Source organism: Grampus griseus (assembly GCF_964374135.1).
Source record: "Grampus griseus genome assembly, chromosome: 7".
Classification (NCBI taxonomy): domain Eukaryota; kingdom Metazoa; phylum Chordata; class Mammalia; order Artiodactyla; family Delphinidae; genus Grampus; species Grampus griseus.
Genome location: NC_139001.1, coordinates 22,453,332 through 22,479,954, shown reverse-complemented (window position 1 = coordinate 22,479,954; position 26,623 = coordinate 22,453,332).

Below are 26,623 nucleotides of genomic sequence, written 5' to 3'. Positions count from 1 at the left end.
CTAATATATTTTTTGAAAAATTTTTTTCTTGGTAAGATTAGTGGATTTGACTTCTGCTTCCAGCCATGATGGATTAAATAGTACCTGATTTGCCCTGCCCCCAGCACAATCTGAAAACTAAACAATACAAATAAGTGTTTAAAGACACTGAAAAACAGGCAGCCCAGGACAGTGAACCCTAAGGGAAGGTAAACAAATAAAGTGAACCCTACATGTTTCCCTCGCTTTCTGCCTGGAGTCACATTCCAGCCAGTAGCACAGAAACTGGGGACCCCTAACAAACCACAGTGGTCCTGCTGACTAGAAAACACAAAGATCAGAGTCATGGAGGCAGCTGACATTTGCAGGGCAGAGCACTGGAGAGAAAGTTTCTACACAGAGAAAGAACTCAAAGAAACCTGCTTAGGCATCCTCTTGAGTCAGAAAACCTATAAGCTGTAAGCTGAAGAACTTTCACTGCTCACACAGGGCTGGGAGACATCCAAGTTCCAGGGAGCCAAAGTGGAGACATCACTGAAGCACCTACACATTCAACAGAGACTCCAGAAGGGCCGTGCTTTCAGTAATGGGGCTAAACCAGTCCTATAGTAGGGGCTACACAAGACTCACTCAAACAAACTGAAGAACAAGCCTCAAAAGTATCACACTATCTCAACTGCCTGCCAAACAAAATTCAAGATTCTTTCTTAAAAAGACGACAAAATCTTGATTCTCAATAATTTAACATGATAATGTCTAACATCCAATTAAAATTTATTATACATGCAGAGAAGCAGATCCTTGATCTATAACCCAGGAAAAAAATCAATCAAAAGGAAAAGTCACACAATGTCAGAGATAATGAAACTAGTACACAAAAACTTTAAAACAGCTACTATAAATATGTTCTTGGATTTAAAGGAAAACACAAGCAAAACGAAGAAAGAAATGGAACCTGTAAAGAAGAAGTAATAAGAACTAGAAATGAAAAGTATGAAATGAAAATTCACCATATGTGCTTAATATCAGATAAGACACATACACTGACTTGAAGTTATGGCAAAAGAAACCATCCAAACTGAATCACAGAAAAAACAAAAAAAAACAAAAAACGTTAAAATTAGCAAACAGTGAGTTATGGGACAGTATCAAGACTTTAACTATACATGAAATTTAAATATTGAAATTGAGGAATGAGCAGGGGGCAAAGGAAGAGAAATTAAAGAACTAATGTCCAAACTTTTAAAAAATTTATTGAAAAACAAAAACCTACAGAAATCCAATATACTCAACAAACCCCAAGTAGGCACATCAAAATCAAATTGCTGAAATCCAGTGATAAGAAGGCAGTCTTAAAAGCAACCAGAGAAAAACGACACATCACTTTAAGGAAAACATTCCAAAAGACAATAGAATGACATCTTTAAACTGATGGAAAAGAAACTATCAACCTCAAATTCTATGTCCAGTGAAATTATACTTTAAAAATGAAGGGAAAATAAAGGCTTTTATCAGACAACAAAAAAAGGGAGACAATTATCACTAGCATACCTGTGTGCAAGAAACACTAAAGGAAGTTCTTCAAATTGAAATAAAAGGATATCTCATGGAAATGCAAATGTACATAATGGAATGAAGAGAGCTAGACACAGTTAATGTGTAGATAATATATGACTTGTATTTTCCAAATTTTTGACTTATTAAAAAAATAATAATATATTGTGGGATTTATAACACATGAAAAAATATAATGAAACAATGATAGCAAAAGGGACAGTAGAGAGAAATGGACATAACTCTGTTAAAGACTCTTACATATGAAGTACTATAATATTATTTTAAGTTAGACTCTGATAAGTTAAAAATAGGTATTATAAATTCTATAATAGGGAGACTGGTTCAAGATGGAAGAGTAGAAGGATGTGCTCTCACTCCCTCTTGCGAGAGCACTGGAATCACAACTAACTGCTGAACAATCATCGACAGGAAGACACTGGAACTCACCAAAAAAGATACCCCACATCCAAAGACAAAGAAGAAGCCACAGTGAGACGGTAGGAGGGGTGCAATCCAACAAAATCAAATCCCATAACTGCTGGGCGGGTGACTCACAAACTGGAGAACACTTACACCACAGAAGTCCACCCACTGGAGTGAAGGTTCTGAGCCACATGTCAGGCTTCCCAACCTGGGGGTCCGGCAACGGGAGGGGCAATTCCTAGAGAATCAGACTTTGAAGGCTAGCGGGATTTGATTGCAGAACTTCGACAGGACTGGGGGAAACAGAGACTCCGCTCTTGGAGGGCACACACAAAGTAGTGTGTGCATCAGGACCCAGGGGAAGGAGCAGTGACCCCAGGGGAGACTGAACCAGACCTACCTGCTAGTGCTGGAGGGTCTTCTGCAGAGGCTGGGGGTGGCTGTGTCTCACCATGAGGACACGGACACTGGCAGCAGGAGTTCTGGGAAGTACTCTTTGGTGTGAGCCCTCCCAGAGTCTGCCATTAGCTCCACCAAAGAGCCCGTGTAGGCTCCAGTGTTGGGTTGCCTCAGGCCAAACAACCAACAGGGAGGGAACTCAGCCCCACCCATCAGCAGACAAGGGGATTAAAGTTTTACTGAGCTCTGCCCACGAGAGCAACAGCCAGCTCTACCCACCACCAGTCCCTCACATCAGGAAACTTGCACAAGCCTCTTAGATAGCCTCATCCACCAGAGGGCAGACAGCAGAAGCAAGAAGAACTACAATCCTGCAGCTTGTGGAACAAAAACCACATTCACAAAAAGATAGACAAGATGAAAACGCAGAGGGCTATGTACCAGATGAAGGAACAAGATAAAATCCCAGAAAATGAAGTGGAGATAGGCAACCTTCCAGAAAAAAAATTCAGAATAATGATACTGAAGATGATCCAGGACCTCGGAAAAGGAATGGAGGCAAAGATCGAGAAGATTCAAGAAATGTTTAACAAAGACCTAGAAGAATTAAAGAACAAACAAACAGAGATGAACAATACAGTAACTGAAATGAAAAATACACTAGAGGACAGGTTTTTTTAAGAGCGATTGGTGGGACTTCCCTGGCAGTCCAGTGGTTAAAACTCTGTGCTTCCACTGCAGGGGGCTTGGGTTCAACCCCTGCCTGAGGAACTAAGATCCCACATGCCGTTCAGGTGTAGCCAAAAAAAAAAAAAGAGAGAAAGAGAGAGAGAGACAGATTGGTGAAAAATGGCTTCAAATATGAAGAAAAATAAAGCAGAATTCTTACCTTACAACTTAGAGAGGAACTCCACATGAATTCAAGATATAAGTATAAAAAAACTAGGAAGCTAATGAAAGAAAATGTTGGGGAATAGTTGTGATATAGTGGTGAGGAAAGGCTAAAACCACACATATCAAAAGGTTAGAAAATGTAATGAATTTAAGTATAACAAAATGAAGAATTTCTGCTCAATGCAGGATAGATTATAAACTTGAAAAACATAATTGCAATATTTAAAGTTGACAAGAAAAAAACATACAAAAAAAGTACACTAGAAGGAATCAATAGCAGAACAACTGAGGCAGAAGAATGGGTAAGTGACCCGGAAGACAGAGTGGTGGAATTCAATGCTGCAGAACAAAATAATCAAAAAAGAATGAAAAGAAATGAAGATAGCCTAAGAGACTTTTGGGACGACATTAAACGCAACAACATTCACATTATAGGGGTCCCAGAAGGAGAAGAGAGAGAGAAAGGCCCCGAGAAAATATTTGAAGAGATTATAGTCAAAACTGCCCTAATATGGGAAAGGAAATAGTCACCAAAGTCCAGGAAGTGCAGAGAGTACCATACAGGATAAACATGAGGAGAAACAGGCCGAGACACATAGTAATCAAGTTGGCAAAAATTAACGACAAACAAAAATTACTGAAAGCAGCAAGGGAAAAACGACAAATAACATTGAAGGGAATCCCCATAAGGCTAACAGCTGATTTCTCAGCAGAAACTCAACAATCCAGAAGGGAATGGCATGACATATTTAAAGTGATGAAAGGGAAGAACCTAAAACCAAGATTACTCTACTTGACAAGGATCTCATTCAGATTCGATGGAGAAATCAAAAGCTTTACAAGCAAAAGAGACAAGCAAAAGCTAAGAGAACTCAGCACAACCAAACCAGCTCTACCACAAATGCTAAAAGAACTCCTCTAAGTGGGAAACACAAGAAAAGGACCTACAAAAACAAACCCAAAACAATTAAGAAAATGGTAATGGAACATACATATCGATAATTACCTTAAATGTGAATGGATTAAATGCTCCAACCAAAAGACACAGGCATGCTGAATGAATACAAAAACAAGACCCATATATATGCTGTCCACAAGAGACCCACTTCAGACCTAGGGACACATACAACTGGAAGTGAGGGGATGGAAAATGATATTCCATGCAAATGGAAATCAATAGAAAGCTGGAGTAGCAATACACATATCAGATAAAACTGACTTTAAAGTAAAGAATGTTACAAGAGACAAGGAAGGACACTACGTAATGATCAAGGGATCAATCCAAGACAAAGATATAACAATTATATATATATATACACCCAACACAGGAGCACCTCAATACATAAGGCAACTGCTAACATCTACAAAATAGGAAATCAACAGTAACACAATAATAGTGGGGGACTTTAACACCTCGCTTACACCAATGGACAGATCATCCAAACAAAATTAATAAGGAAACACAAGCTTTAAATGAAACAATAGACCAGATAGATTTAATTGATATTTATAGGACATTCCATCCAAAAACAGCAGATTACACTTTCTTCTCAAGTGCACACAGAACATTCTCCAGGATAGATCACATCTTGGGTCACAAATCAAGCCTCAGTAAATTTAAGAAAATTGAAATTATATCAAGCATCTTTTCTGACCATGATGCTATGAGATTAGAAATCAATTACAGTGAAAAAAAACGTAAAAAACACAAACACATAGAGGCTAAACAATACATTACTAAATAACCAAGAGATCACTGAAGAAATCAAATGGGAAATCAAAAAATACCTAGAGACAGATGACAATGAAAACATCACAATCCAAAACCTAGGGGATGCAGCAAAAGCAGTTCTCAGAAGGAAGTTTATAGCAATACAATCCTACTTCAAGAAACAACAAACATCTCAAATAAACAATCTAACCTTATACCTAAAGGAACTAGAGAAAGAAGAACAAACAAAACCCAAAGGTAGCAGAAGGAAAGTAATCATAAAGATCAGAGCAGAAATATATGAAATAGAAACAAAGAAAACAATAACAAAGATCAATGAGACTAAAAGCTGGTTCTCTGAGAAGATAAACAAAATTGATAAACCATTAGCCAGACTCATCAAGAAAAAGAGGGAGAGGACTCAAATCAATAAAATTAGAAATGAAAAAGGAGAAGTTATAACAGACACCGCAGAAATACAAAGCATCTAAGAGACTACTACAAGCAACTCTATACCAATAAAATGGACAATCTGGAAGAAATGGACAAATTCTTAGAAAGGTATAACCTTCCAAGACTGAACCAGGAAGAAATAGAAAATATGAACAGACAAATCACAGGTAATGAAATTGAAACTGTGATTAAAAGTCTTCCAACAAACAAAAGTCCAGGACCAGATGGCTTCACAGCTGAATTCTATGAAGGTAACATTCATCCTTCACAAACTCTTCCAAAAAATTGCAGAGGAAGGAACACTCCCAAACTCATTCTAAGAGGCCACCATCACCCTAATTCCAAAACCAGACAAAGATACTACAAAAAAAGAAAATTACAGACCAATATCACTGATGAATAGAGATGCAAAAATCCTCAACAAAATACTAGCAAACAGAATCTAACAACACATTAAAAGGATCACACACCATGATCAAGTGGGATTTATCCTAGGGATGCAAGGATTCTTCAATATACGTAAATCAATCAATGTGGTACACCATATTAACAAATTGAAAAATAAAAACCATATGATCATCTCAATAGATGCAGAGAAAGCTTTTGACAAAATTCAACACCCATTTATGATAAAAACTCTCCAAAAAGTGGGCATAGAGGGAACCTACCTTAATATCATAAAGGCCATATATGACAAACCCACAGCAAACATCATTCTCAATGGTGAAAAACTGAAAGCATTTCCTCTAAGATCACGAACAAGACAAGGATGGTGTGATGAACTGGGAGATTGGGATTGACATATATACACTAATATGTATAAAATGGATAACTAATAAGAACCTACTGTATTAAAAAAATAAATAAAATATTCAACACTTCAAAAATAAATAAGTAAATACATTCTATAATAGCCATTAAAAATTCAGCAGACATAAATCTAAAAAGCGAAATACTATTAATTTAAATAATTTATAATTTATATACTTACATAACATAAATTTATATAGGAAGAAATGTCCAAAGAGTCAGGCAGGATATTATATTATTTGCCTGAATTTTTTACTGTTTGTGATATCTGTCAGCTCCACAAAAACTGAATAATTTTTTTGTGTGATTTCTTTTCTCTTTCTAAATATATACTTATTTTTACCTGTAGTTTTGAATTTGGAGTTTTGTACTATTTTTTTCTTAAAAAGCTCTCTCAGGGACTTCCCTGGTGAGGCAGTGGTTAAGAATCCGCCTGCCAATGCAGGGGACACAGGTCCGAGCCCTGGTCCAAGAGGATCCCACATGTTGCGGAGCAACTAAGCCTGTGCACCACAACTGCTGAGCCTGCGCTCTAGAGCCTGTGAGCCACAACCACTGAGCCCGTGTGCCACAACTACTGAAGCCCGTGTGCCTAGAAGCCTGTGCTCTGCAACAGCAGAAGCCACCACAACGAGAAGCCCACGCACCACAACGAAGAGTAGCCCCTGCTCGCAGCAAGTAGAGAAAGCTCACGCGCAGCAGCAAAGATACAACGCAGCCAAAAATTAAATAAATAAATAAATAAAAATGTAAAACAGAGCTTTCAGAAGTATTTAAGCTTTGGGCCACACATGATCTTTAAGCAAGGTGCTGCCCGAGGGCCTGTAAGAACAGAGATGGCTCAGAACAGGCTGCATGACTGTTTTTTTCGCCAATGGGCTTTCACCAGAAGAGGTTGTGAGCACATGTCAGTCAATACCCAAGTTTCCAAATTCAAGGTGATGGCAGGGTCCTTAGGAGAAAATACACTTGGTGTGACTTCACACTCGAGTGACTTTTCAGTTTCTCATTTGATAGCACATTAAAGACAGTGAAAAGTGAAGATGGGCAACACAGAGAAAATAAAACACCCATTCTTGGTGCCCATGATTAAATCAACATTTAGATTAAGAACAGTTTTTAGAAAATAGATTCTTCTGCCTATGACTTTAATTTAAAAAAATTCAAAAACAGTACACTTCTAATAGAAGTTGGAATATAGTCAGCAGAATTGTATGATTTTTTTTTAGCGGCTTTAGTAAAAAGGGTATTGTATTTATTTCCTGTTTTGTCAATATCTCTAATGCTGTTTGTACCAAGTGTACTTGTTGTCATTGTCCCCAATTTCATCAACAACAAACTTGAAGGAAATTTCTTATGGACTGAATGAATTAATTAAAAGGACTGTAGAAGTTTAGGGAATTATAAACTGATGATTTGCTTGGCCAGTCAGTGCAGTATCTGGATTTTGACTCAAAGTCCCCACTCCACAAGGTCCCTTCATGCTGTTTCACTCTCTCTCCTGCTCTTCTGCTCTTCTTGTCTTTTCCCTTTATTTTCCTTTCTTTTTGTCTTTATTTCCTTTCTCTTAGGTACACACAATAAAGATAATGAGGCTCTCCTCATGGCCCACCATCATCACTAGCTATTCACTTTGTCTCATTTTATTTTATTACATATCTGCTTTGTCTCTGTCCCCATCCCATTCCCTTTCTCGTCTCTAGTCACCTACTTTACTGTACTTAAAATATACCCCTAATATACCATATTTATGTATATTAGATAAACAGGTACCCTTAAAATATTTTTGTGTTTTGTAAAATTTCATAAATAATATTAGATTTAAATCTTAGTATTTGTTAAGTTTTTCTGGTTACACTTTTCTTGAGTTCTAACCCACACTGCTGTTAATCCAGTTAATTAATTGTGACGGTAGTATAATATTGCACCATGTGGTTTTACCACAGTTCGAGTCTGATTCCCCTAAAGACCATCATGTATCAAGGACCAAATTTTGCCCAATAAAAATGCAGCTGTAAGCTTCGTCAAACACATTCCCTCATGCGTCTGGGCCAGTTTCTCTGAGGTATATACACTGGAATGGGCTTGTGGGGTCTACAAGTACATCTGTATTTAACGTCACTAAGCACAGGCAGGACATTTCCCAAATGACTGTACGTGATGCTTCCCTTGAACAGGGCCTCCCTACTCTCATCATGACTTCCTCAATTTTGATGTTTGTCGAAGTAGTGTTATTCATAAATTTAAGTTGCATCTCTCTATTTACTGAAAAAAAGTGAACATCTTTTCATATACTTCTTAGCCATTTGGTTTCCCTTTCTCTGAATTACCTATTCATTGTCTTTGCCCAATTTTTGATTGGGTTTCCTTCCTTTTCCTTGTTAATTTGCAGACATTTCCTCTATGTTCTAGGTTTTAATCCCTTCTTATATTTTAGAAATTGAAGATATCTTCTCTCAATCTACCATCATATTTTAACTTCATTATGGTAAACTTTGTTAAACAAAAAAAGGTGATTTATGATAAAAGTCAAACATGAAGTTTTACCTGATGGTTAATGCTTTGAGGAATCTGATTTTTTCAAAAATCCTTCCATAATCCAAAGTCATAAAGATGTTCTCATATGTTTTGTTTTATTAACTTTAAAATTTTATCTTTACAGCTAAGGTAACTATCAACAAAATGAGAAGGCTACCTACTGAACAGGAGAAGATATTTACAAATGATATATCCAATGGATTAATATCCAAAATATACAAAAACTCATGCAACTCAACACTAGAAAAAATAAACAAACAACCTGATTAAAAACTGGCCAGAGGATCTGAATATTTTTTTTAAAAAGACATACAGATGGCCAAAAGGCACATGAAAAGATGCTCAACATCACTAATCATCAGGGAAATACAAATCATAACCACAATGAGATATCACTGCACACTTGTCAGAATGGCTATTATCAAAAAGACAACAAATAACAGGTGTTGGCAAGGATGTGGAGAAAAGGGAACCCTCAGGCACTGTTGGTGGGAATGTAAATTGGAAAGCCACTATGGAAAGCAGTATGGAGGTTCCTCAAAAATATTAAAAATAGAACTACCATATGATCCAGCAATTCCACTCTTGGGTATTTATCCTAAGAAAATGAAAACATTAATTAGAAAAGATATATGCACCCCTATGTTCACTGCAGCATGATTTACAATAACCAAGACATGGAAGCAACCTAAGTGCCCATCAATAGGTGAATGGATAAAGAAGATGTGTGTATACACACACACATATGTGCATGCATGTGCACTATGGAATATTACTCAGCCATAAAAAAAGAATGAAATCTTGTTGTTTTAGACAACATGGTTGGACCTAGAGGGTATTATGCTAAGTGAAATAAGTCAGACAAAGACAAATACTGGATAATTTCACTTATATGTGGCATCTAAAAAACAAATGAACAAAGATAACAAAACAGAAACAGAGTTATAGATACACGGAATAAAAAGGTGGTTGCCAGAGGAGAGTGAGGTAAGAAGAGGAAAGAAATAGGTGAAATTAAAAATAGGAAATTAAGAGGTACAAACTTCCAGGTGCAAAATAAATGAGTCACAGATATGAAATGTACAGTGTGGGGAACACAGTCAACAATTATGTAATGTCTTTGTATGGTGACATAATTAGACATATTGTGGTGATCATTTTGAAACCTATAGACATATGGAATCACTATGTTATGCATCAGGAACTAATATGGTGTTGTACGTCAGTTATATTTCAAAAACAAACTTGAAGAAAAAGAGATCAGATTTGTGGTTACCAGAGGCAGGGGGTAGGAGGAGGGGAATTGGATGAAGGCAGTCAAAAGGTACAGACTCCCAGTTATAAGATAAGTAAGTACTATGGAGGTAACATATAATATGATAAATACAATTAAAACTGCTCTATGCTATATAGTAAAGTTGTCAAAAGAGTAAATCCTAAGTTCTCATCACAAGAAAAAATTTTTTCTATTTCTTTAATTTTGTATCTCTGTGAGATGACAGATGTTCACTAAAATTATTGTGATAATTATTTCATGATGTATGTGAGCCAAATCATTATGCTGTATACCTTAAACTTATACAGTGCTGTATGTCAATTATATCTCAATAAAACTGGAAGAAAAAAATACATTAAAAACAAAAAAGCTGGTGATTTCAATAATAAGGATTGGAAAAAAAATTATCTTTACCAGTTTAAATCTTTAACTCATCTGAGGTTCATATGGTATTAAGTAGTAATCCAATTTTATTTTTTCTCTCTATAGAAGGAGAGTTTCTCCAAGATCACCTATTAATAATCCACCCTATACCTACTGTCATATACCAAATACCCATAAATATGTGGATCTAACCCTGGGATATTTACACTCTTCCATTAGTCAATTCTCTTTTCCTGAACCAGTGCCATCTTTTTTTTTATTTCTTTGCACTAGATCCCAAGGGTTAATAGTTCATAGTCCTCAATTTTGTTCTTAAAAAGAGTTTGTTTATTCGTAGACTTATTTTTCCATATAAATTTTAGAAAGCCAGCTTCTCAAATTTCATAAAAGAGTCCTCTAGGAATTCTAATTGGAATTACATTGAATTTAAGATTAATTTGGGGAGGAACTAGGTCTTCACTATATCATATAATCTCATCTTTGAATACATTATATCTATTGACTTATTTGTCTTCTTTAACTAACTTTACAAGCTTAAAAAATTTTTTTTACTGAAGATGTTGTGCATTCTGTTAGTTTTATTCCTCAGTATTTCATAGTTTCTGTTGCTCTAATGAAAGGCATTTTGTTTTCTTATATTTTCTACTTAGTTTTTATTCTCTTTTGCAGAAGAAAGTTATTGACTTTTGTATGTGAAACTTGTATCCATCATTATTTACTTAGATATTTTCTCCCTTCCCTTTTTTTTTCTTTCTGAGATTAATATTAAAGAAGTGTTGGCATTTCTACATCTACCCTTCATATCTCTTTTCTTTCATTCTTTCCATTTCTTAAAAACCCTTTTCTGATGCCTTAAAACAAAGTCCCTCAACCAGATCTTCCAACTGACTAATTCCTACCTCGATTGCATTTTCTCTTCACCTCATCTCATTCACCGAGTTATTTCAACAGCTTAAATGTTAACTGAGGACCACTGATTCACCCTCACTGTTGCCACGTGGTGTAAAAGAATCACCTGGGTGAGCTCTGACCTAATCCCTGATGCACAAGATTGTGAGATATAATAAAATTTGTTCTTAAAAATGCCACTAATCTTGGCCCGGTTCACTGCACAGCAACTGATAACCAGAACGTCATGAGATGGTGGTAAATGAGGATGCAGCTTTGAGAGACAGATGAATCAAATTCCAGTCTAGATTTTGAAAAGAAAACAAAAATAATCTAAAACTGGTTTAATCTAGACTTTAAAACGAAAATAAAAGCTGCCCAGATTGGTCCCAGTGCAGACAGTCTTTTCCCTGCTCTTACCTCTTAGTGGTGTCATGGGAGTCCCGGCCCAGTAGAAATGTCGAGCTCTCAGGGGGCTTTCACATCACTGGATTCATCTGCGTGGACCACTGTGGGGGCACTTCTATTCATAGTGCTGTGGCCTGTTTATTAACTGAAGTAGCTCACCTCATTATGAATACATCAAAATGTGCTTGTGTTTGCTCTTTGCATTCTCAGAGTGATTTTTAAAACAGCATTTTTACATGCTGAGAGCCTCTAATGAGGAAAACATCAATTCCAAAAAACATTAGGTTTCAAAAGGAACAGCTAACTAACCTTTCTGCTGGTAGCTTACAGCCCACGCATACGGGCTGAACAATAGATTGTCATTCATCTAAAGAAGACAACCTACCACAGATCTTGAAAAAACATGTATTTGCCTTTAATTTGCCTCAAGTATGTAAAATTCTAAAGTCACTTGCCCAAGAGAGAACACTGAGTGGCTGTGTGAGGGGAGAAGGGTTGTTATATACAATAAACCCAGTGTACCATGTGGAAAGAGTAGAAAGGTCCTCGGGAAAGTTGTGTTTTTGTTCTTGTCTTTGCTTTTCCTACTTAGCCTCAGTTTTCTCACCCATAAAAGGAAGATAATAGTACTCATTCTTAGGGCCAATGTGAGAATTTAGTGAGAATTTATATCTAAATTACCTGAGAAGCACTCAATAAATGGTAGCTGTCACTTTTATTGTTATCATCATCATTAACATTAAAAAGGGAGAAATGAACCTCAGTAATTCAGAGCAGGGTTAAAACCTAGAGAGATCATGGAAAGAAAGTATTTTGTCAAGATGTCACTCCAAAACCAGTGAAGTTTTAGATTAGCTAGAATACCAGCAGAAGCACCACAATTACGTCACTTGGGGGTGCTGGACCAGAACCCAGAAAGTCAGTTTAGACAGAGTACTCAAATGGAATCAAGGGAATGAAGACCTCATGTAGAAAGAAAATTTTTGACCCATATAGCCCATCCCACTCTCTATGCCATTTTTAAAGGGCAATATGCCTTGATCAATTCCCATCATAATGTTCAAGAGCAGGGAAGTCTGGTGGCGCAGTGGTTGAGAGTCTGCCTGCCGATGCAGGGGACACGGGTTCGTGCCCCGGTCCGGGAAGATCCCACATGCCACGGAGCGGCTGGGCCCGTGAGCCATGGCCGCTGAGCCTGTGCGTCCGGAGCCTGTGCTCCGCAACGGGAGGGGCCCCAACAGAGAGAGGCCCGCGTACCGCAAAAAAAAAAAAAAAAAAAAAAAAAAAAAAGAGCAGGGAAGTCTTCTGGTGAAGGGCAATAAGGATAAAATAGGAGAGAAAGATGTCATCAAGAATTCCTCTTGGAAAGGGCAGTCACTATTTGGAAAGAATACTTTGATAGGGCAGCAGACACTGTCGGTGCACAGCCTACATCTTCTTGGGTCCCTCATTCTGTTTCTTTGTGCACCTTCACCCCAGCTTCCACGTGCACTTGCCCCTCAAGGCCCATGGTAGTACCTCTTCTTTGAGGGACTGCACTTAGGCTCCTGGAGTCCTTTGCCTGCACATAAAGAGAGCCTCAAATACATGACAGTTTATTACCCTTAGGTTGGCCCTTGGCCAATGACCGATGGTGCCTGCGCGTGGAAGCCCAGTCTTCTTGCCTTAAGTCACAAACTATGAGGTGTAATTTGTATCACACAGCATCATGTCAAGGGTAAGGTTTCGCCTGAGGTTACACCTTTGCTTGGCTTCTTCCTGTTCTATGTTCTGCTTCCCTCACTTCTCCAATTTCTCCTGGGAGCATCTGAAATAAATCACTTGCACTTGACTTCTCATCTGAGGGTTTGTTTCTGAGAACCCAACCTAAGGCAGTGAGCCACTTCAGTGTTGGCTGCAACAAAAAAAAGGATGCATAGGTAACAAAAGGCAATCTTCCCTCGGAAACTGGCAGAGCCTATTAATTGGAGAGCCCTTTGTTTCAGTGGATTTGAGAATTTAAATTTTGCTGAGACACAGCTGGTATTTGTGTGATATAACCACTCCCCCACATACACACATATTCAAGTCATCTCCTCTGTAAAATATCAAGTAATGTCTATGTCACACACTAAGATATTCACACACACGTGTGGATTCTTTTGAAGAACTGACCACGTGCTGAGTTCCTCATTAGGAGAGGCAAAAAACAAATGCCGAAATTGCTCTTGTGAACCTACACAGGTCCAGAGATTTAGGGTGCATTTCACTCTGGTTACACATATAAAATACAAGAATTTAAGTTGTAACAAACAGACAGAATGGAAAAACAACAGCAATATATTAGTCTTACCCTAATCTATTTGTTCTCCTCTTTCCTTAACACTTTAGTTATATAAAATGCTTAACTCATCTGTGCCAAATTTCCCATTCTGTTATCAAAAGTCGAACATAATTATAACATTTGCTTCCCTCCTTCCTTCAGTGATCAAACACTACTCTTCACCCTCTCAACTCCTCAGCAGATCTTTTCCCACCTTTCCCTGTCTCCTTCCTCTGGGTGTCCTCCCACCTTCCTGTAATAGAAGAGTGATGTCATCCTGAAGGAACACGCAGTCTCTATTTTCAAGGGCTCTGTCATCATTGCAGCCGTCTGACATCCTGTCATTGCCCATCTCCGTCAGTTAATACAGAAACACAAACCTTCAGTGACATTATGCAAATGTGTCACCTTCCCTGGAGAAATTCTGCCTGGATGTCATTGTCTAGGTATAACTGAAATAACACATTGTCTACTTAGACAGCTGTAACCTACTCTACTGTGTCAGAAAAACAAATAAAAATTATCTTGACCTCATTTGCTAAGGGAATCTACGATTTCTAGCATGGAGTAGCCTTCTAGACCAAAGCTCCCACAAGGAAAAAACACTTTAGCAATCCATAATCCATGTCATCTGGGAGGAACCCTCAATAGAAGTCGAATTTAAAACTCACTGAGTAAAATTTCTTCTCCTGGGATCCAACAGGCAATGTAGGCTTTTCAGGATCCATACCACACCCAAACGGAAGGGGAAATCACTCCGTTTTAATCGTGTTCTCCTCTCCTTCAGGTTCATCAGGCCAATGCAAGTAACCTACATGCACTAACCTTTCAAGACACTAAAGCATATCAACTCTTGTTATTTACGCATCCTAATCGACTGGCTCACCGACAATTGCTTCTCATGACCATTTCAGCCACCGACATCCTTAGTCTTCCCTTTCACTCAACAAATAGTCCTTAACTATTAACTGTGTTCACACACTCAGTAAGTCCTGGGAAAAACACAGCACTCAATCACCAACAGCCTGTTGTCAATGAGCTTGGAACCCAGAAGGGGAACTAAGAAATAAATACACACAAAATCAATGAGAGATTGTGCATTGTTTTGAAAACCCAGAAGTGCTTCAAGAAGATAACATTTATAAGCAAATATAGAAAAGAAGGTTACAGCGATTTTCTAGTTGCAGCTGTAACAAATGACCACAAGCTTAGTGGCTTAAAACAAAACAAATATTGTCTCATAGGAAATACAGTTGTGGAAGTCAGCAATCTACCATAAGTATTAGAGAGCTAAACCCAAGGTTGTCGATAGGACTGGTTTCTTTTTGAGGCGCCAGAGGAGAATCCAGTCCTTGCCTCTTCCAGCTTTTAAAGGCTACCTTGGCATTTTTAAACTCGTAATAGCATCATTCCAATCTCTGCTTCTGTCTTCACATCACCTTCTCCCAATGTGATCTTCCGTGTCTCCCTTAAAAGGACTCTGTGCATATATGGGGCACACCTGGATAATACAGAATAATCTTCCCATCCCCAAATTCTTAACTAAACCACATCTGCAAAGTTCCCTTTTCCACATGAGGTAACATATTCACAGGTTTCAGAGATCAGGATGTGGGTATCTTTCGGGGCAGGGGAGACATTATTCAGCCTACCACGGAAGTGTTCCAGGCCACAGACGTTTTCCCGACGAAAGGCATGGAAGCAGGTGGGGATACCACCACCGGAGGAATGGTGAGGTAAGGGTTTATGCAATGGAGGTAGGAAATCTCCATTTAAGTGGTAGGACAAAATGCTACTAAGGAGGCTGAAAACTATTTAAAGACAACTAGAAGAAATCAAACGTGTAGAACAGAAGAGTATTTTTAAAAATCAATATGACAGTGTTGTACAGAATGATTTGGAGTAGGAGTCTCAAATATAAATGGTCTAGGGGCCAGTTACCTTAAGTGAATGAAATGCTCAGAGTGTAAAGAGAACCCAGCTGTGGGAGGAAAGGAGCCCACAGGATCCCTTCTAAAAAGGCCAGCACTGGGCAGCCCGAGCCAGTTGCGGCCCTGACGAATGCAGACCCAGTGGTGTCATAGCATCAGATCTTTCAAAAGAAGTGAGAAATCAGGATTTTATATAACATCTCTCAATTTGTAAATATTAATAACTATTCAGAAAATTTTTTTCAAAAACATTGTAATATTGAAACAAAGCATGTCTGTGAACTTGACACACCCACAGCTGGCAGTCTGCAGCCCCTGAATGAGAAGGCAAAAGGAGTCATTCAGTGCTCAGGGCCAATCTCTGGTCTATACATGGAAGTGTGACTAGTATTAGGAACAAGGTTATAACCTTAAACCCTAAATTGTCCTTTTGCTGATTTCCACATGTCAAAATATTATCCACCACCATTATCTAGTTGGGGAAACAGAACGTAGACATGAGAGGATAATTAACTCCAAAAGTTCAGATATGCTAAGTGTCAGTGATTATGACATCAACTGTTGCTTCAGAGATCAAAAGGACACTGGTGGTTTGGCCTGACAGAAAGCCTCTTGGATAGAATATTTCCTCAAGTCTGATCTCAGTTATTTGGTTCCAGTCATTACATGTTCAATCAAATATCTTCATTCCTATAGCAGTTGAACTTGTGGCCTAATCAACAGCCAATCCCATCTCTGACTTCTTGCTAACAAAGTCTTGATTCTGTGCAAGAATCTGTATCCTCATCTTTAGTGGAAGCTGGGCCCCTCCCCAGATCTGTGGGAAAATCTTGTTTAGTATAAGTCTATCATGGCAATTCCATTCCTCTCCCAAGTGACCGGTTTCAGAATTGGTCCAACAATTCAGTTCTGACCACTGAGATGAGAAAGCAATTCTGTTGATGTAACTTGTAGGCGAGTCTTCTTTGCTCTTATAAAGGCACAGACACTCTTCCAGACATAGAAGATTGCTGTGTGATGTCTGGAGCTGCTGCAGCCATCTTGTGTCCATGCTGGGGCAAGCATGAAGCAAGATCCATCATGTTGAAAGTGGTATGGCCAAAAGATGAACCAGTATCATTCGTGATATTTGCTGCTAAAGTTAAACATGGGAACACCACAAAAGATGACATGTGGCTGGCTGGTTCAAGAACCATAAGGAAGGAAATCCACAAACACTTATAGCAATGGTTAAAATCAGGCTTTTTCAACACCAAAGCCAGATGGGTGGGAAGAACAACATGAAAAGTAAGAAAGAAGAAAACAGATGAACACAGTAAAGGGTCAAGGGAGCAATTAAGAGCAGAGCTGACTGTAGAGATTCCAGGTATAATAATACAGTGACAGCAGGAAGATACCAAGGAGGGCAGCAGGGGAAAGGGACAAGCTACACCCACTTCGGACCCTGTGGCCTTCACTAAGAGCATGGGTGTCCAGCCAGCCCAGCAATCTAGAGAGTGTTTAGTAAAAAAGAAATAATTTTTAAAGAAAAATTTCAATAACTGCATAAAGAATCTTAAATGGTACCACTCTGAAACCCTACTACACAGCAACAAAACTTGGGGGCAGTGAATGGGCAGTTTAATTTCTACTCATTTAGTAGCAAACTCAATTTTATCAACTCAAGCTGAAATAACTGAGATTATAGGGGCTAATATGTGCAATATGATAAGTTAAATGATAAGGAAGTAAGAGGAAAACAATTGGGTGTATAAGTAAATGCACAAAGCAAAAGAAGCAGAAGAATGAAGACAGAAGCAGAAAAAGCTATAGTCATCCTAAAAGAGGAAACATGAGATTGTTATGCAATTTAAATAATGTAATTAGAAAAGAATTATCAATAAAATATAACTCTATGGAAGTATGACCTAAAGATCAGAAAACAAAAGCTAAACTTATGAAAATTATGAAAACTATGAAAATTAAGGCAATTATGGTCAAGTAAAGCTAATAATTTAGCTGTTAGAAACAATTTGAGCATCTTGACATTTTTTGAATGAATCTCAGTAAAAAAGTAGAGAGTAATTCTCTATCCCTGATTTTTGATAAATACACAAATTAATTTTTAGTAATAAATGTATTATTTCTGAGTCATATGTATTTCCTGAAGGTGCTGATATTGTTGGAAAACCCAATATAGCTTTAAGAAGCTACATGTATTTTAAGAGGGAGAGTCAGCAAACTATACCTGTTAAACAATTTTCCAAATTCAAAGATATTTATTAATATTTATAAACATTATTAATATTTAATACTATTTCACAGGTTGGAATGCAATCCATTTCTTTTTTACATCTTTATTGGATTATAATTCCTTTACAATGGTGTGTTACTTTCTGCTTTATAACAAAGTGAATCAGCTACACATATACATATATCTCCTATCTCTTCCCTCTTGTGTCTCCCTCCCTCCCACCCTCCCTATCCCACCCCTCTAGGTGGTCACAAAGCACGGAGCTGATCTCCCTGTGCCATACAGCTGCTTCCCACTAACTATCTATTTTACATTTGGTAGTGTATATATGTCCATGCCACTCTCTTCATCCCAGCTTACCCTTCCTCCTCCCTGTGTCCTCAATCCACTCTGTACGTCTGTGTCTTTATTCCTGTCCTGTCCCTAGGTTGTTCAGAACCATTTTCTTTTTTTTAAGATTCCATATATATGTGTTAGCATATGGTATTTGTTTTTCTCTTTCTGACTTACTTCATTCTGTATGACAGTCTCTAGGTCCATCCACCTCACTACAAATAACTCAGTTTCATTTCTTTTTATGGCTGAGTAATATTCCATTGTATATATGTGCCACACCTTCTTTTTTTTTTTTTTTTTTTTTTTTTTTTTTTGCGGTACACAGGCCTCTCACTCTTGTAGCCTCTCCCGTTGCGGAGCACAGGCTCTGGACGCGCAGGCTCAGTGGCCACAGCTCACGGGCCCAGCCGCTCCGCGGCATGTTGGATCTTCCTGGGCCAGGGCACGAACCCATGTCCCCTGCATTGGCAGGCAGACTCTCAACCACTGCGCCACCAGGGAAGCCCATGCCACACCTTCTTTATCCATTCATCTGTTGATGGACACTTAGGTTGCTTCCATGTCCTGGCTATTGTAAATAGAGCTGCAATGAACATTGTGGTACATAACTCTCTTTGAATTACGGTTTTCTCAGGGTATATGCCCAGTAGTGGGATTGCTGGGTCATATGGTAGTTCTATTTGTAGTTTTTTGAGGAACCTCCATACTGTTCTCCATAGTGGCTGTATCAATTTACATTCCCACCAACAGTGCAAGAGGGTTCCCTTTTCTCCACACCCTCTCCAGCATTTGTTGTTTGTAGGTTTTTTGATGATGGCCATTCTGGCCAGTGTGAAGCGATACCTCACTGCAGTTTTGATTTGCATTTCTCTAATGATTAGTGATGTTGAGCATTCTTTCATGTGCTTCTTGGCCATCTGTATGTCTTCTTTGGAGAAATGTCTGTTTAGGTCTTTTGCCCATTTTTGGATTGGGTTGTTTGTTTTTTTGATATTGAGCTCCTAAATACCAATGCTTCAAGTGTCTCATAAAATATAGACTTATACATGTATAAGTTTTTTTCTAATGTAAAAGTTATATTCATGTCCCCAGATATGTTTTTTAAAGTATAGTTAATTTACAATGTTGTGTTAGTTTCGAGTATACAGCAAAGTGATTCAGTTATACCTATATATGTATATCCTATATATAAATATAGGATATACATGTATGTGTTTTATCCTAATTGCCTACATTAGTGGTTCTCAACACTTTTTTTTTCAGCTTTAACATATGTAATGGACAATGTTCACAAATTCCATTCCCTTGGTTACACAGATTTTGCTGAAACAAAGAAAGAAATAGCTGGGACCTCTGGATGTAATGCAGAGTTATAATTCACATTTTTATTCATACTTTCTTTATCCTTACGGTCTTCCTTACTGGTAAAACTAAATAATAATAATAATAATTGCAATTTATTAGGATTTAAATGATTCATAATCTCTCACATATTATCAGTACATAAGTAGCAGTTGCATTACAAGGACAAGGCTGTGAAATATGAACATTTACCACTTAGCTAATGAATTACAACTCAACCCCTTTCCTCCCATATCAGAAAGCATGTGAGAGAGAGTCTTGGGTATATCTTAATTTTTAACAAAAGGTAACTAACTCATTTATAAACTTTGGTACTCTTGTTAGTAACAAACGACCTATACCTGGGTTCACAACCCATTTTTATCACAGGTGCGTAAGTGTGGCTTGACATCATTTTGGGGAACTGTTAGCCTGTTAAATGCAAACTAAAGTGTTTGTAAAGAAAAAATTCAATTTCATATGTTGTGTCTGCAGAGGGAAAAAAAAAAGACATAGTAACTCTGGATCATTATAGAACATGAATTTGGAGAACAGGGTCAGTGTATATTAATAATTTTTATTATTTTCTATCTCCCAAGGTCACAGCCTTCATTCTACCTATGGACCAGAGTTTAATGAAAATATGAAATGTTATTATAAAAGAAACAGCATAAGAAAATTCATCATCATGCAGATCCTATGCATATTTTCAAAATCTCATTATGACCTTAATATGCAATTTCTAATGTTCCTTGTGCCTGGTGTGACATGATGGTGAGGGGGGAGCAGCAGGGAAGAAGTGGCTTAAAGTATTTAGGAGTCTGAGTTGATAGTAAAGCTCAGTATGAGTCAACAGTGGCAGGAGGCAATCAAAACTCTCACACATTCTTTATTGGAAACATAGTATTCAGAATGAGTTCCCTGCCTCACAGACTATGCCTAGATTAATATGTGCTATTTGGACCTCACCTTCTTGAATGGGATGTGGAAAAAGAAGAGAAAATTAAAAGAAGAGTGACTGGGATGGGTTTGAAATCCTGTATAAAAGAACTGCCTTGGGCTTCCCTGGTGGCGCAGTGGTTGAGAGTCTGCCTGCCGATGCAGGGGACACGGGTTCGTGCCCTGGTCTGGGAAGATCCCACATGCCGCGGAGCTGCTGAGCCCGTGAGCCATGGCCGCTGAGCCTGCGTGTCCGGAGCCTGTGCTCCGCAACAGGAGAGGCCACAACAGTGAGAGGTCCGCATACCACAAAACAACAACAACAACAAAAAAAAAAAGAACTGCTTTGAGGACATGCTAGGTAAGATAAGCCAGTCACAAAAATGTTATGATTCCACTTCTGTGAGGGTCTTAGAGGAGTCAAATTCATTGCGACAGGGACTCAGGGGAAGGTGGCATGTGGAGTTGCCATTTTATTTTATTTTATTTTATTTTTTGTCCACACTGCACGGCTTGTGGGATCTGAGCTCCCCGACCAAGGATTGAACCCGCGCCACGCAGTGAAAGCCCGGAATCCTAACCACTAGGCCACAGGGAACTCTGGAGCTGTCATTTTCAATGGGTATAGAGTTTCAGTTTTGTATGATGAAAAAGAGCTCTGGAGATTGGTTGCACAACAATGTGAATGTACTTAATACTATGGAACAGTTGACTTAAAAATAGTTAAGATGGTAAATTTTATGTTATGTGCATTTTACCACAATTAAAAGCTTAAAAGGAAATCTGCTGAAAGAACAAAGATTGTTTAATCAGGAAAAGAGAAAGACTCCGGGTCAAAAGATAGAAGAGGTCAAATCTATTAATGAAGAGTCAGTACATGGGAAAAAAACCCCATAAAACACAACTTATTCTTGTGACCTTAAGAAAAAGCCAGCACCAACTGGTACTAGCTACTGGGCTACAAATTTTAGCTCAACATACATAAGAACAATGTGTATGTAAGTCCACCTTTGTTACTAAATACCTGTTACTATCTTAACATACTTTAATGTACCTTAATGTCCTTATCTGTAAATTAAGGTCTTGGAAAGAACTTCCAAGTCAAATGGCAACTGAGGTGGGCATTTAACTCCACACCACACCGATTTCTACTCAAATAATCAAAAGAGGAAAAAATTGTGTAGCTATGTGAGAAACGAGGAGATGTGGGGCAGATATAGTGCACATAGGTCAGACGAAAAGCAGACACCAAGATGCTATCTGCAACTCTTACCAGTGAGAGAGCATCTAAAGAGTAGAAAGGACCTTGGAGCATCACGTTACCAACCTGATTATCAATATAATTTAGAGGCGTCAGAAATCAATTCATGGCTGAGCCGGGGAAGAGATGAAAAACATCCCTTTGAATCACTTTGACACTGCAGAGCATCAGCTGATCACTGTTCTAGACGGTGGTTTGACTTTGTCTCCTCTCTTTATTGAACCCCATTCAAAAGATAGTAAAGGATAAAAGTCCTCTAAGACTAGATGGAGGCCTTCAGCAGATGGGCTGTTTCAACATATTTCTAGGAGAGAAAAAGCAGACGGAAGAGTGCTGACAAATGAGATAAAATTGTGGAAGCTGTAGTCTAGAGTTCAAACAAAGTAGGATTCAGGGAAGTAGAGAGATAATCAAGTCTCCAACTTAAGACCAAGAACAGGTAAGACAAAGGACAGGAGGGGAGAGGGAGCAGACAATAGGGTAGTTGATTGCCTGTCTGTGCGCACCACAGAGAAGTTGATTCACTGCCCACTCTAACCCCCCCTCCCACACTTGCAGGTAGAGTATAGGTAACTGGTATTTACCTCCAAGGGAAAGAAGTAAAAGCTGATTAAATTCCTAGACAATTTTTTTTGAGATGGGGGATAACTAAGGTAGCTAGTGAATGTGTGTGTGCCCTCCTGATTCTGACACTTGGCAATAAGAGAGTGCTCCCTCAGCACTCCTTTTTTTTTTTTGCGGTACGCGGGCCTCTCACTGTTGTGGCCTCTCCCGTCGTGGAGCACAGGCTCCAGACACGCAGGCTCAGCGGCCATGGCTCACGGGCCCAGCCGCCCCGCGGCACGCAGGACCCTCCCGGACCGGGGCACAAACCCGCGTCCCCTGCATCGGCAGACGGACCCTCAACCACTGCGCCACCAGGGAAGCCCAGCACTCCCTTTGAAGACAAAAAAGGGAAGTTCTTCTTCTCTTAGTTCTTCTCCATGTGGAGGAGAACTAAGACACAAGGAGGTTGTGCAACCAATAACGACTGCCTATCATGTGAGTGACCCATACTGAATGGTCCAACCCAGTCAAAGCTACAGATGTCTGCAGTCCCAGCTGATACCAGCTAGAACAGAACCATCCAGGTGAATCCAATCAAGCCAGAGGCTCATGAAATATAACTTTTAAGCCACTAAGTCTTGTTATACAGTAATATATAACTGACACACACACCCTCCCATGTTAGATTGATGATAAAATATACAATTTGTTTTCATCTGACTTAGACTTAAAATATTTGTTGTCTTTTTAAAATAATGATTCTTAAACTTGTTAAATCATCAGGAAAGGACAATTTCTCCTCATGAATCAAAAACTATGTCTTATCTTTAAGTCCATACTGTCTTGACCAGTAGTACACCTGGTCATTTTGTAAATATTTATTTAAGATATGATGCTTTTCAAGAGATATACATTTATAATGTCAAAACTAAATGGGAGGGGTGGGATAGGGAGGGTGGGAGGGAGGGAGATGCAAGAGGGACGAGTTATGGGGATATATGTATATGTATAACTGATTCACTTTGTTATAAAGCAGAAACTAACACACCATTGTAAAGCAGTTATACTCCAATAAAGATGTTAAAAAAAAAAGACTAAATAGGGTGTAAAGAATGAAAAGTTTTTGATAAGCAGCATAAAAGTCTCAATAAAAGACATTCTTTTGGAAATTATTTTGAGCATTTAAGGGAGAATGCCATTAACAGATGGAATGCTTTCCTTCAAAAAAATAACCAAAAAAAAATAGGAAGGAAAAAAAAATAACGTTTAGTAATCTCTCTGTTGGTCATATTGAATTGACCTTTGATTTTTGATTACTTTTGAGAACATATTTCCTGTACTGTCACGTAGAGTTTTGCAAGTTTTTAAGTTCAAAGCCAAATTTCAAATTCACATATTTTTACTACACCATAAAGAACAAAAATACATGCATTTTTTTAGATACCTCTCATGTGATTACTTTGCAATTTCAATAGTCTATGCCACTAAAGTTCCCCTTTTTAATTCTTGAAGGTGATATTGAATATATGCGTGACTGAGAATCCAATGTAAACATTAATCTTGGTTGCAATTTGATTATTTGATCCTAGTGAGTGTATGTAATTATGAAGAATAGCTCAAGAAGATATACTTTCTATTCTGTAAGGTTAAAAAAAAAATGAGATGGGCTTCCCCGGTGGCGCAGTGGTTGAGGGTCCGCCTGCCAATGCAGGGGACACGGGTTCGTGCCCCAGTCCGGGAGGATCCCACATGTCGCGGAGCGGCTAGGCCCGTGAGCCATGGCCGCTGAGCCTGCGCGTCCGGAGCCTGTGCTCCACAACGGGAGAGGCCTCAACAGTGAGAGGCCCACGTACCGTTAAAAAAAAAAAAAAAAATGAGAATTAGGAATAAAACATTTTTATTTGAAAATATCTCCTCACTTAAGAATGTAATTAACCTTTTCCAAGAAATAACTTACTACCTTAAATATGAAGGAAGGATAATAAATAATCTGAACTGAATTATTATCAGAACTGCATGATAATTGTATCTGGGTAACAACTAATGTATCTGTGATTTTGATAGAGTGTAAACCATTTATTTGAAAATACCATTGATTTTATTTACCTTAATTACATAACATCTATAAAATATTTCAAATTTAGATAGGTGGCTAATATTCTGACAATAATAATATAATTATTGCAATCCTGTATCTTGAAACTAGAGAGGATCTGGAGGTGTTATCCATCTCTAAAATATCATACCTGTTTGATGTCAAAAACTTCCGATTTCTCCTGACAGCCAATAACTTTGCCTGCCTGGATCAAGTACATCTATCAGCAAATTTCTTCCCTTGATAGAATAAACCCTGAATTTAGAAAGGCTAGTATGGTGTTAAAAGGCTCTTAAATTATAATTTCTTGTATCTATAAAGGACCTAACAATTTACACGCACATTATTACTTGATGTGCAAAGCAACCCCATGGGATAGCCAAAGATGATTATTCTTGTGGTACAGGTCAAAAAAAAGGAGACTGTGAAAAGCCTTGTCCGAGTTGACAGTTAGTAAATGGCGCAGTGGGGACTCAATCCAGGACATGCCTGGTTTAATGCACTTGCTACTGTATCATGCTGTTTCCAACCACACAATATACTTTAACTTGAGGGACTGATAGCAGAACCTACAACTGTTGACTTAAAAAGGAAAGTGTACATTTATTTTATGTTGTATTAGAAATTACAGAATATTGTAAAGGACAGGGACATAACGTGTGGTTATTGTCAAGAAGAGCCCTTGCAAAAACAGCGCCTCAGCAGAACATGTATTTCCTCCGCATGTGTCTTCTGATTCACGTCTGCTTAGCTTACTCAGAAAAAATAAATTTTTTACTACCACCCCTTCTGAGGAAGCAATCTTGCTACAGAAGAGCAAAATGCATGTTATTCTGTACTCATGAATCAAAAATATAGCTGGCTAAATTCTGATTTCAGAGTCACCATTGTTGGCAATGATATATAAGCCAAAAGAAACTTTCTTTATAAAAAAAAATGGTTTCAGTGCTATGTTCTTAATATATAAAATAAATACAAATATTTGGCAAAATGTTATAGTTGAACCCTGTTTCAGAAATACTTGAATTTGTCCTGATAGAGGCAGAAATTCTTGACATCTTAATTTCTGGATGTGAGAGTGCGCTCTGATGTAAGAGTGGCAGTTGCAGATCTTATTATCAGGAGATGGTGATTTAGTTTCATAAATCCTTGACTTTTGTGTGGCAGAAATATGGAGCAAAGCTCCAAGAAATTGAGAAACACTGTACTGGCCCAATCATGCCTAGCAGTGATGTGAAATTAGGTAAAGCAGAATCCTTCAAGCCAGAGAGAGTATATCGACATAAATAACAGGAGATTCTGTGTGATTGCATCAGCTCTTATCTTTACAATGGCAAACACAGAGCAGCTGAAGCCAGCAAACTCCATCGATGCCACAATGAAATGGGCTTGACTCATAACTGCAGGACACAAATATGCCTATCCTCCTCCAAGGGCGATGACGACTCTTAAACACTAAAGGCTCAGTTCTGGATTTTCTGGTAAGATCCCAAGACAGCCCAGCACTTAATTATTTCTCCAATTTTTTAAATGTTTCTTTTTCACTAGATCGGACAAATTTTGCCTCTTTTCTGCATTCTTTTGTTACTAGTACATTTTGCCTAATAAGCAAGAATCTTCTCTGAAATAGCCTATCTTATGAAAGGGTAAAAATGGATCCTTTTTTTATCGGACCAGAGGCGACAGAAATGTATACGGGTCACTGTCCTCTCTCAAATGCAGGCATATTAAAATCACATTACCTTCATATTTTAAAGCACATAGGGGAAAAAAATCATAGTTATCTTTTTCAGCCAGGCTGTTTCCCAGCTTTACTATATAAGAAATTCACCATTAACAGTGAACCTGGGCATTATTCTTCATGGGTTATATTTCTATCTGTTCCATCCATCTTGCATTGGCACTCTTGAAGATTCCTT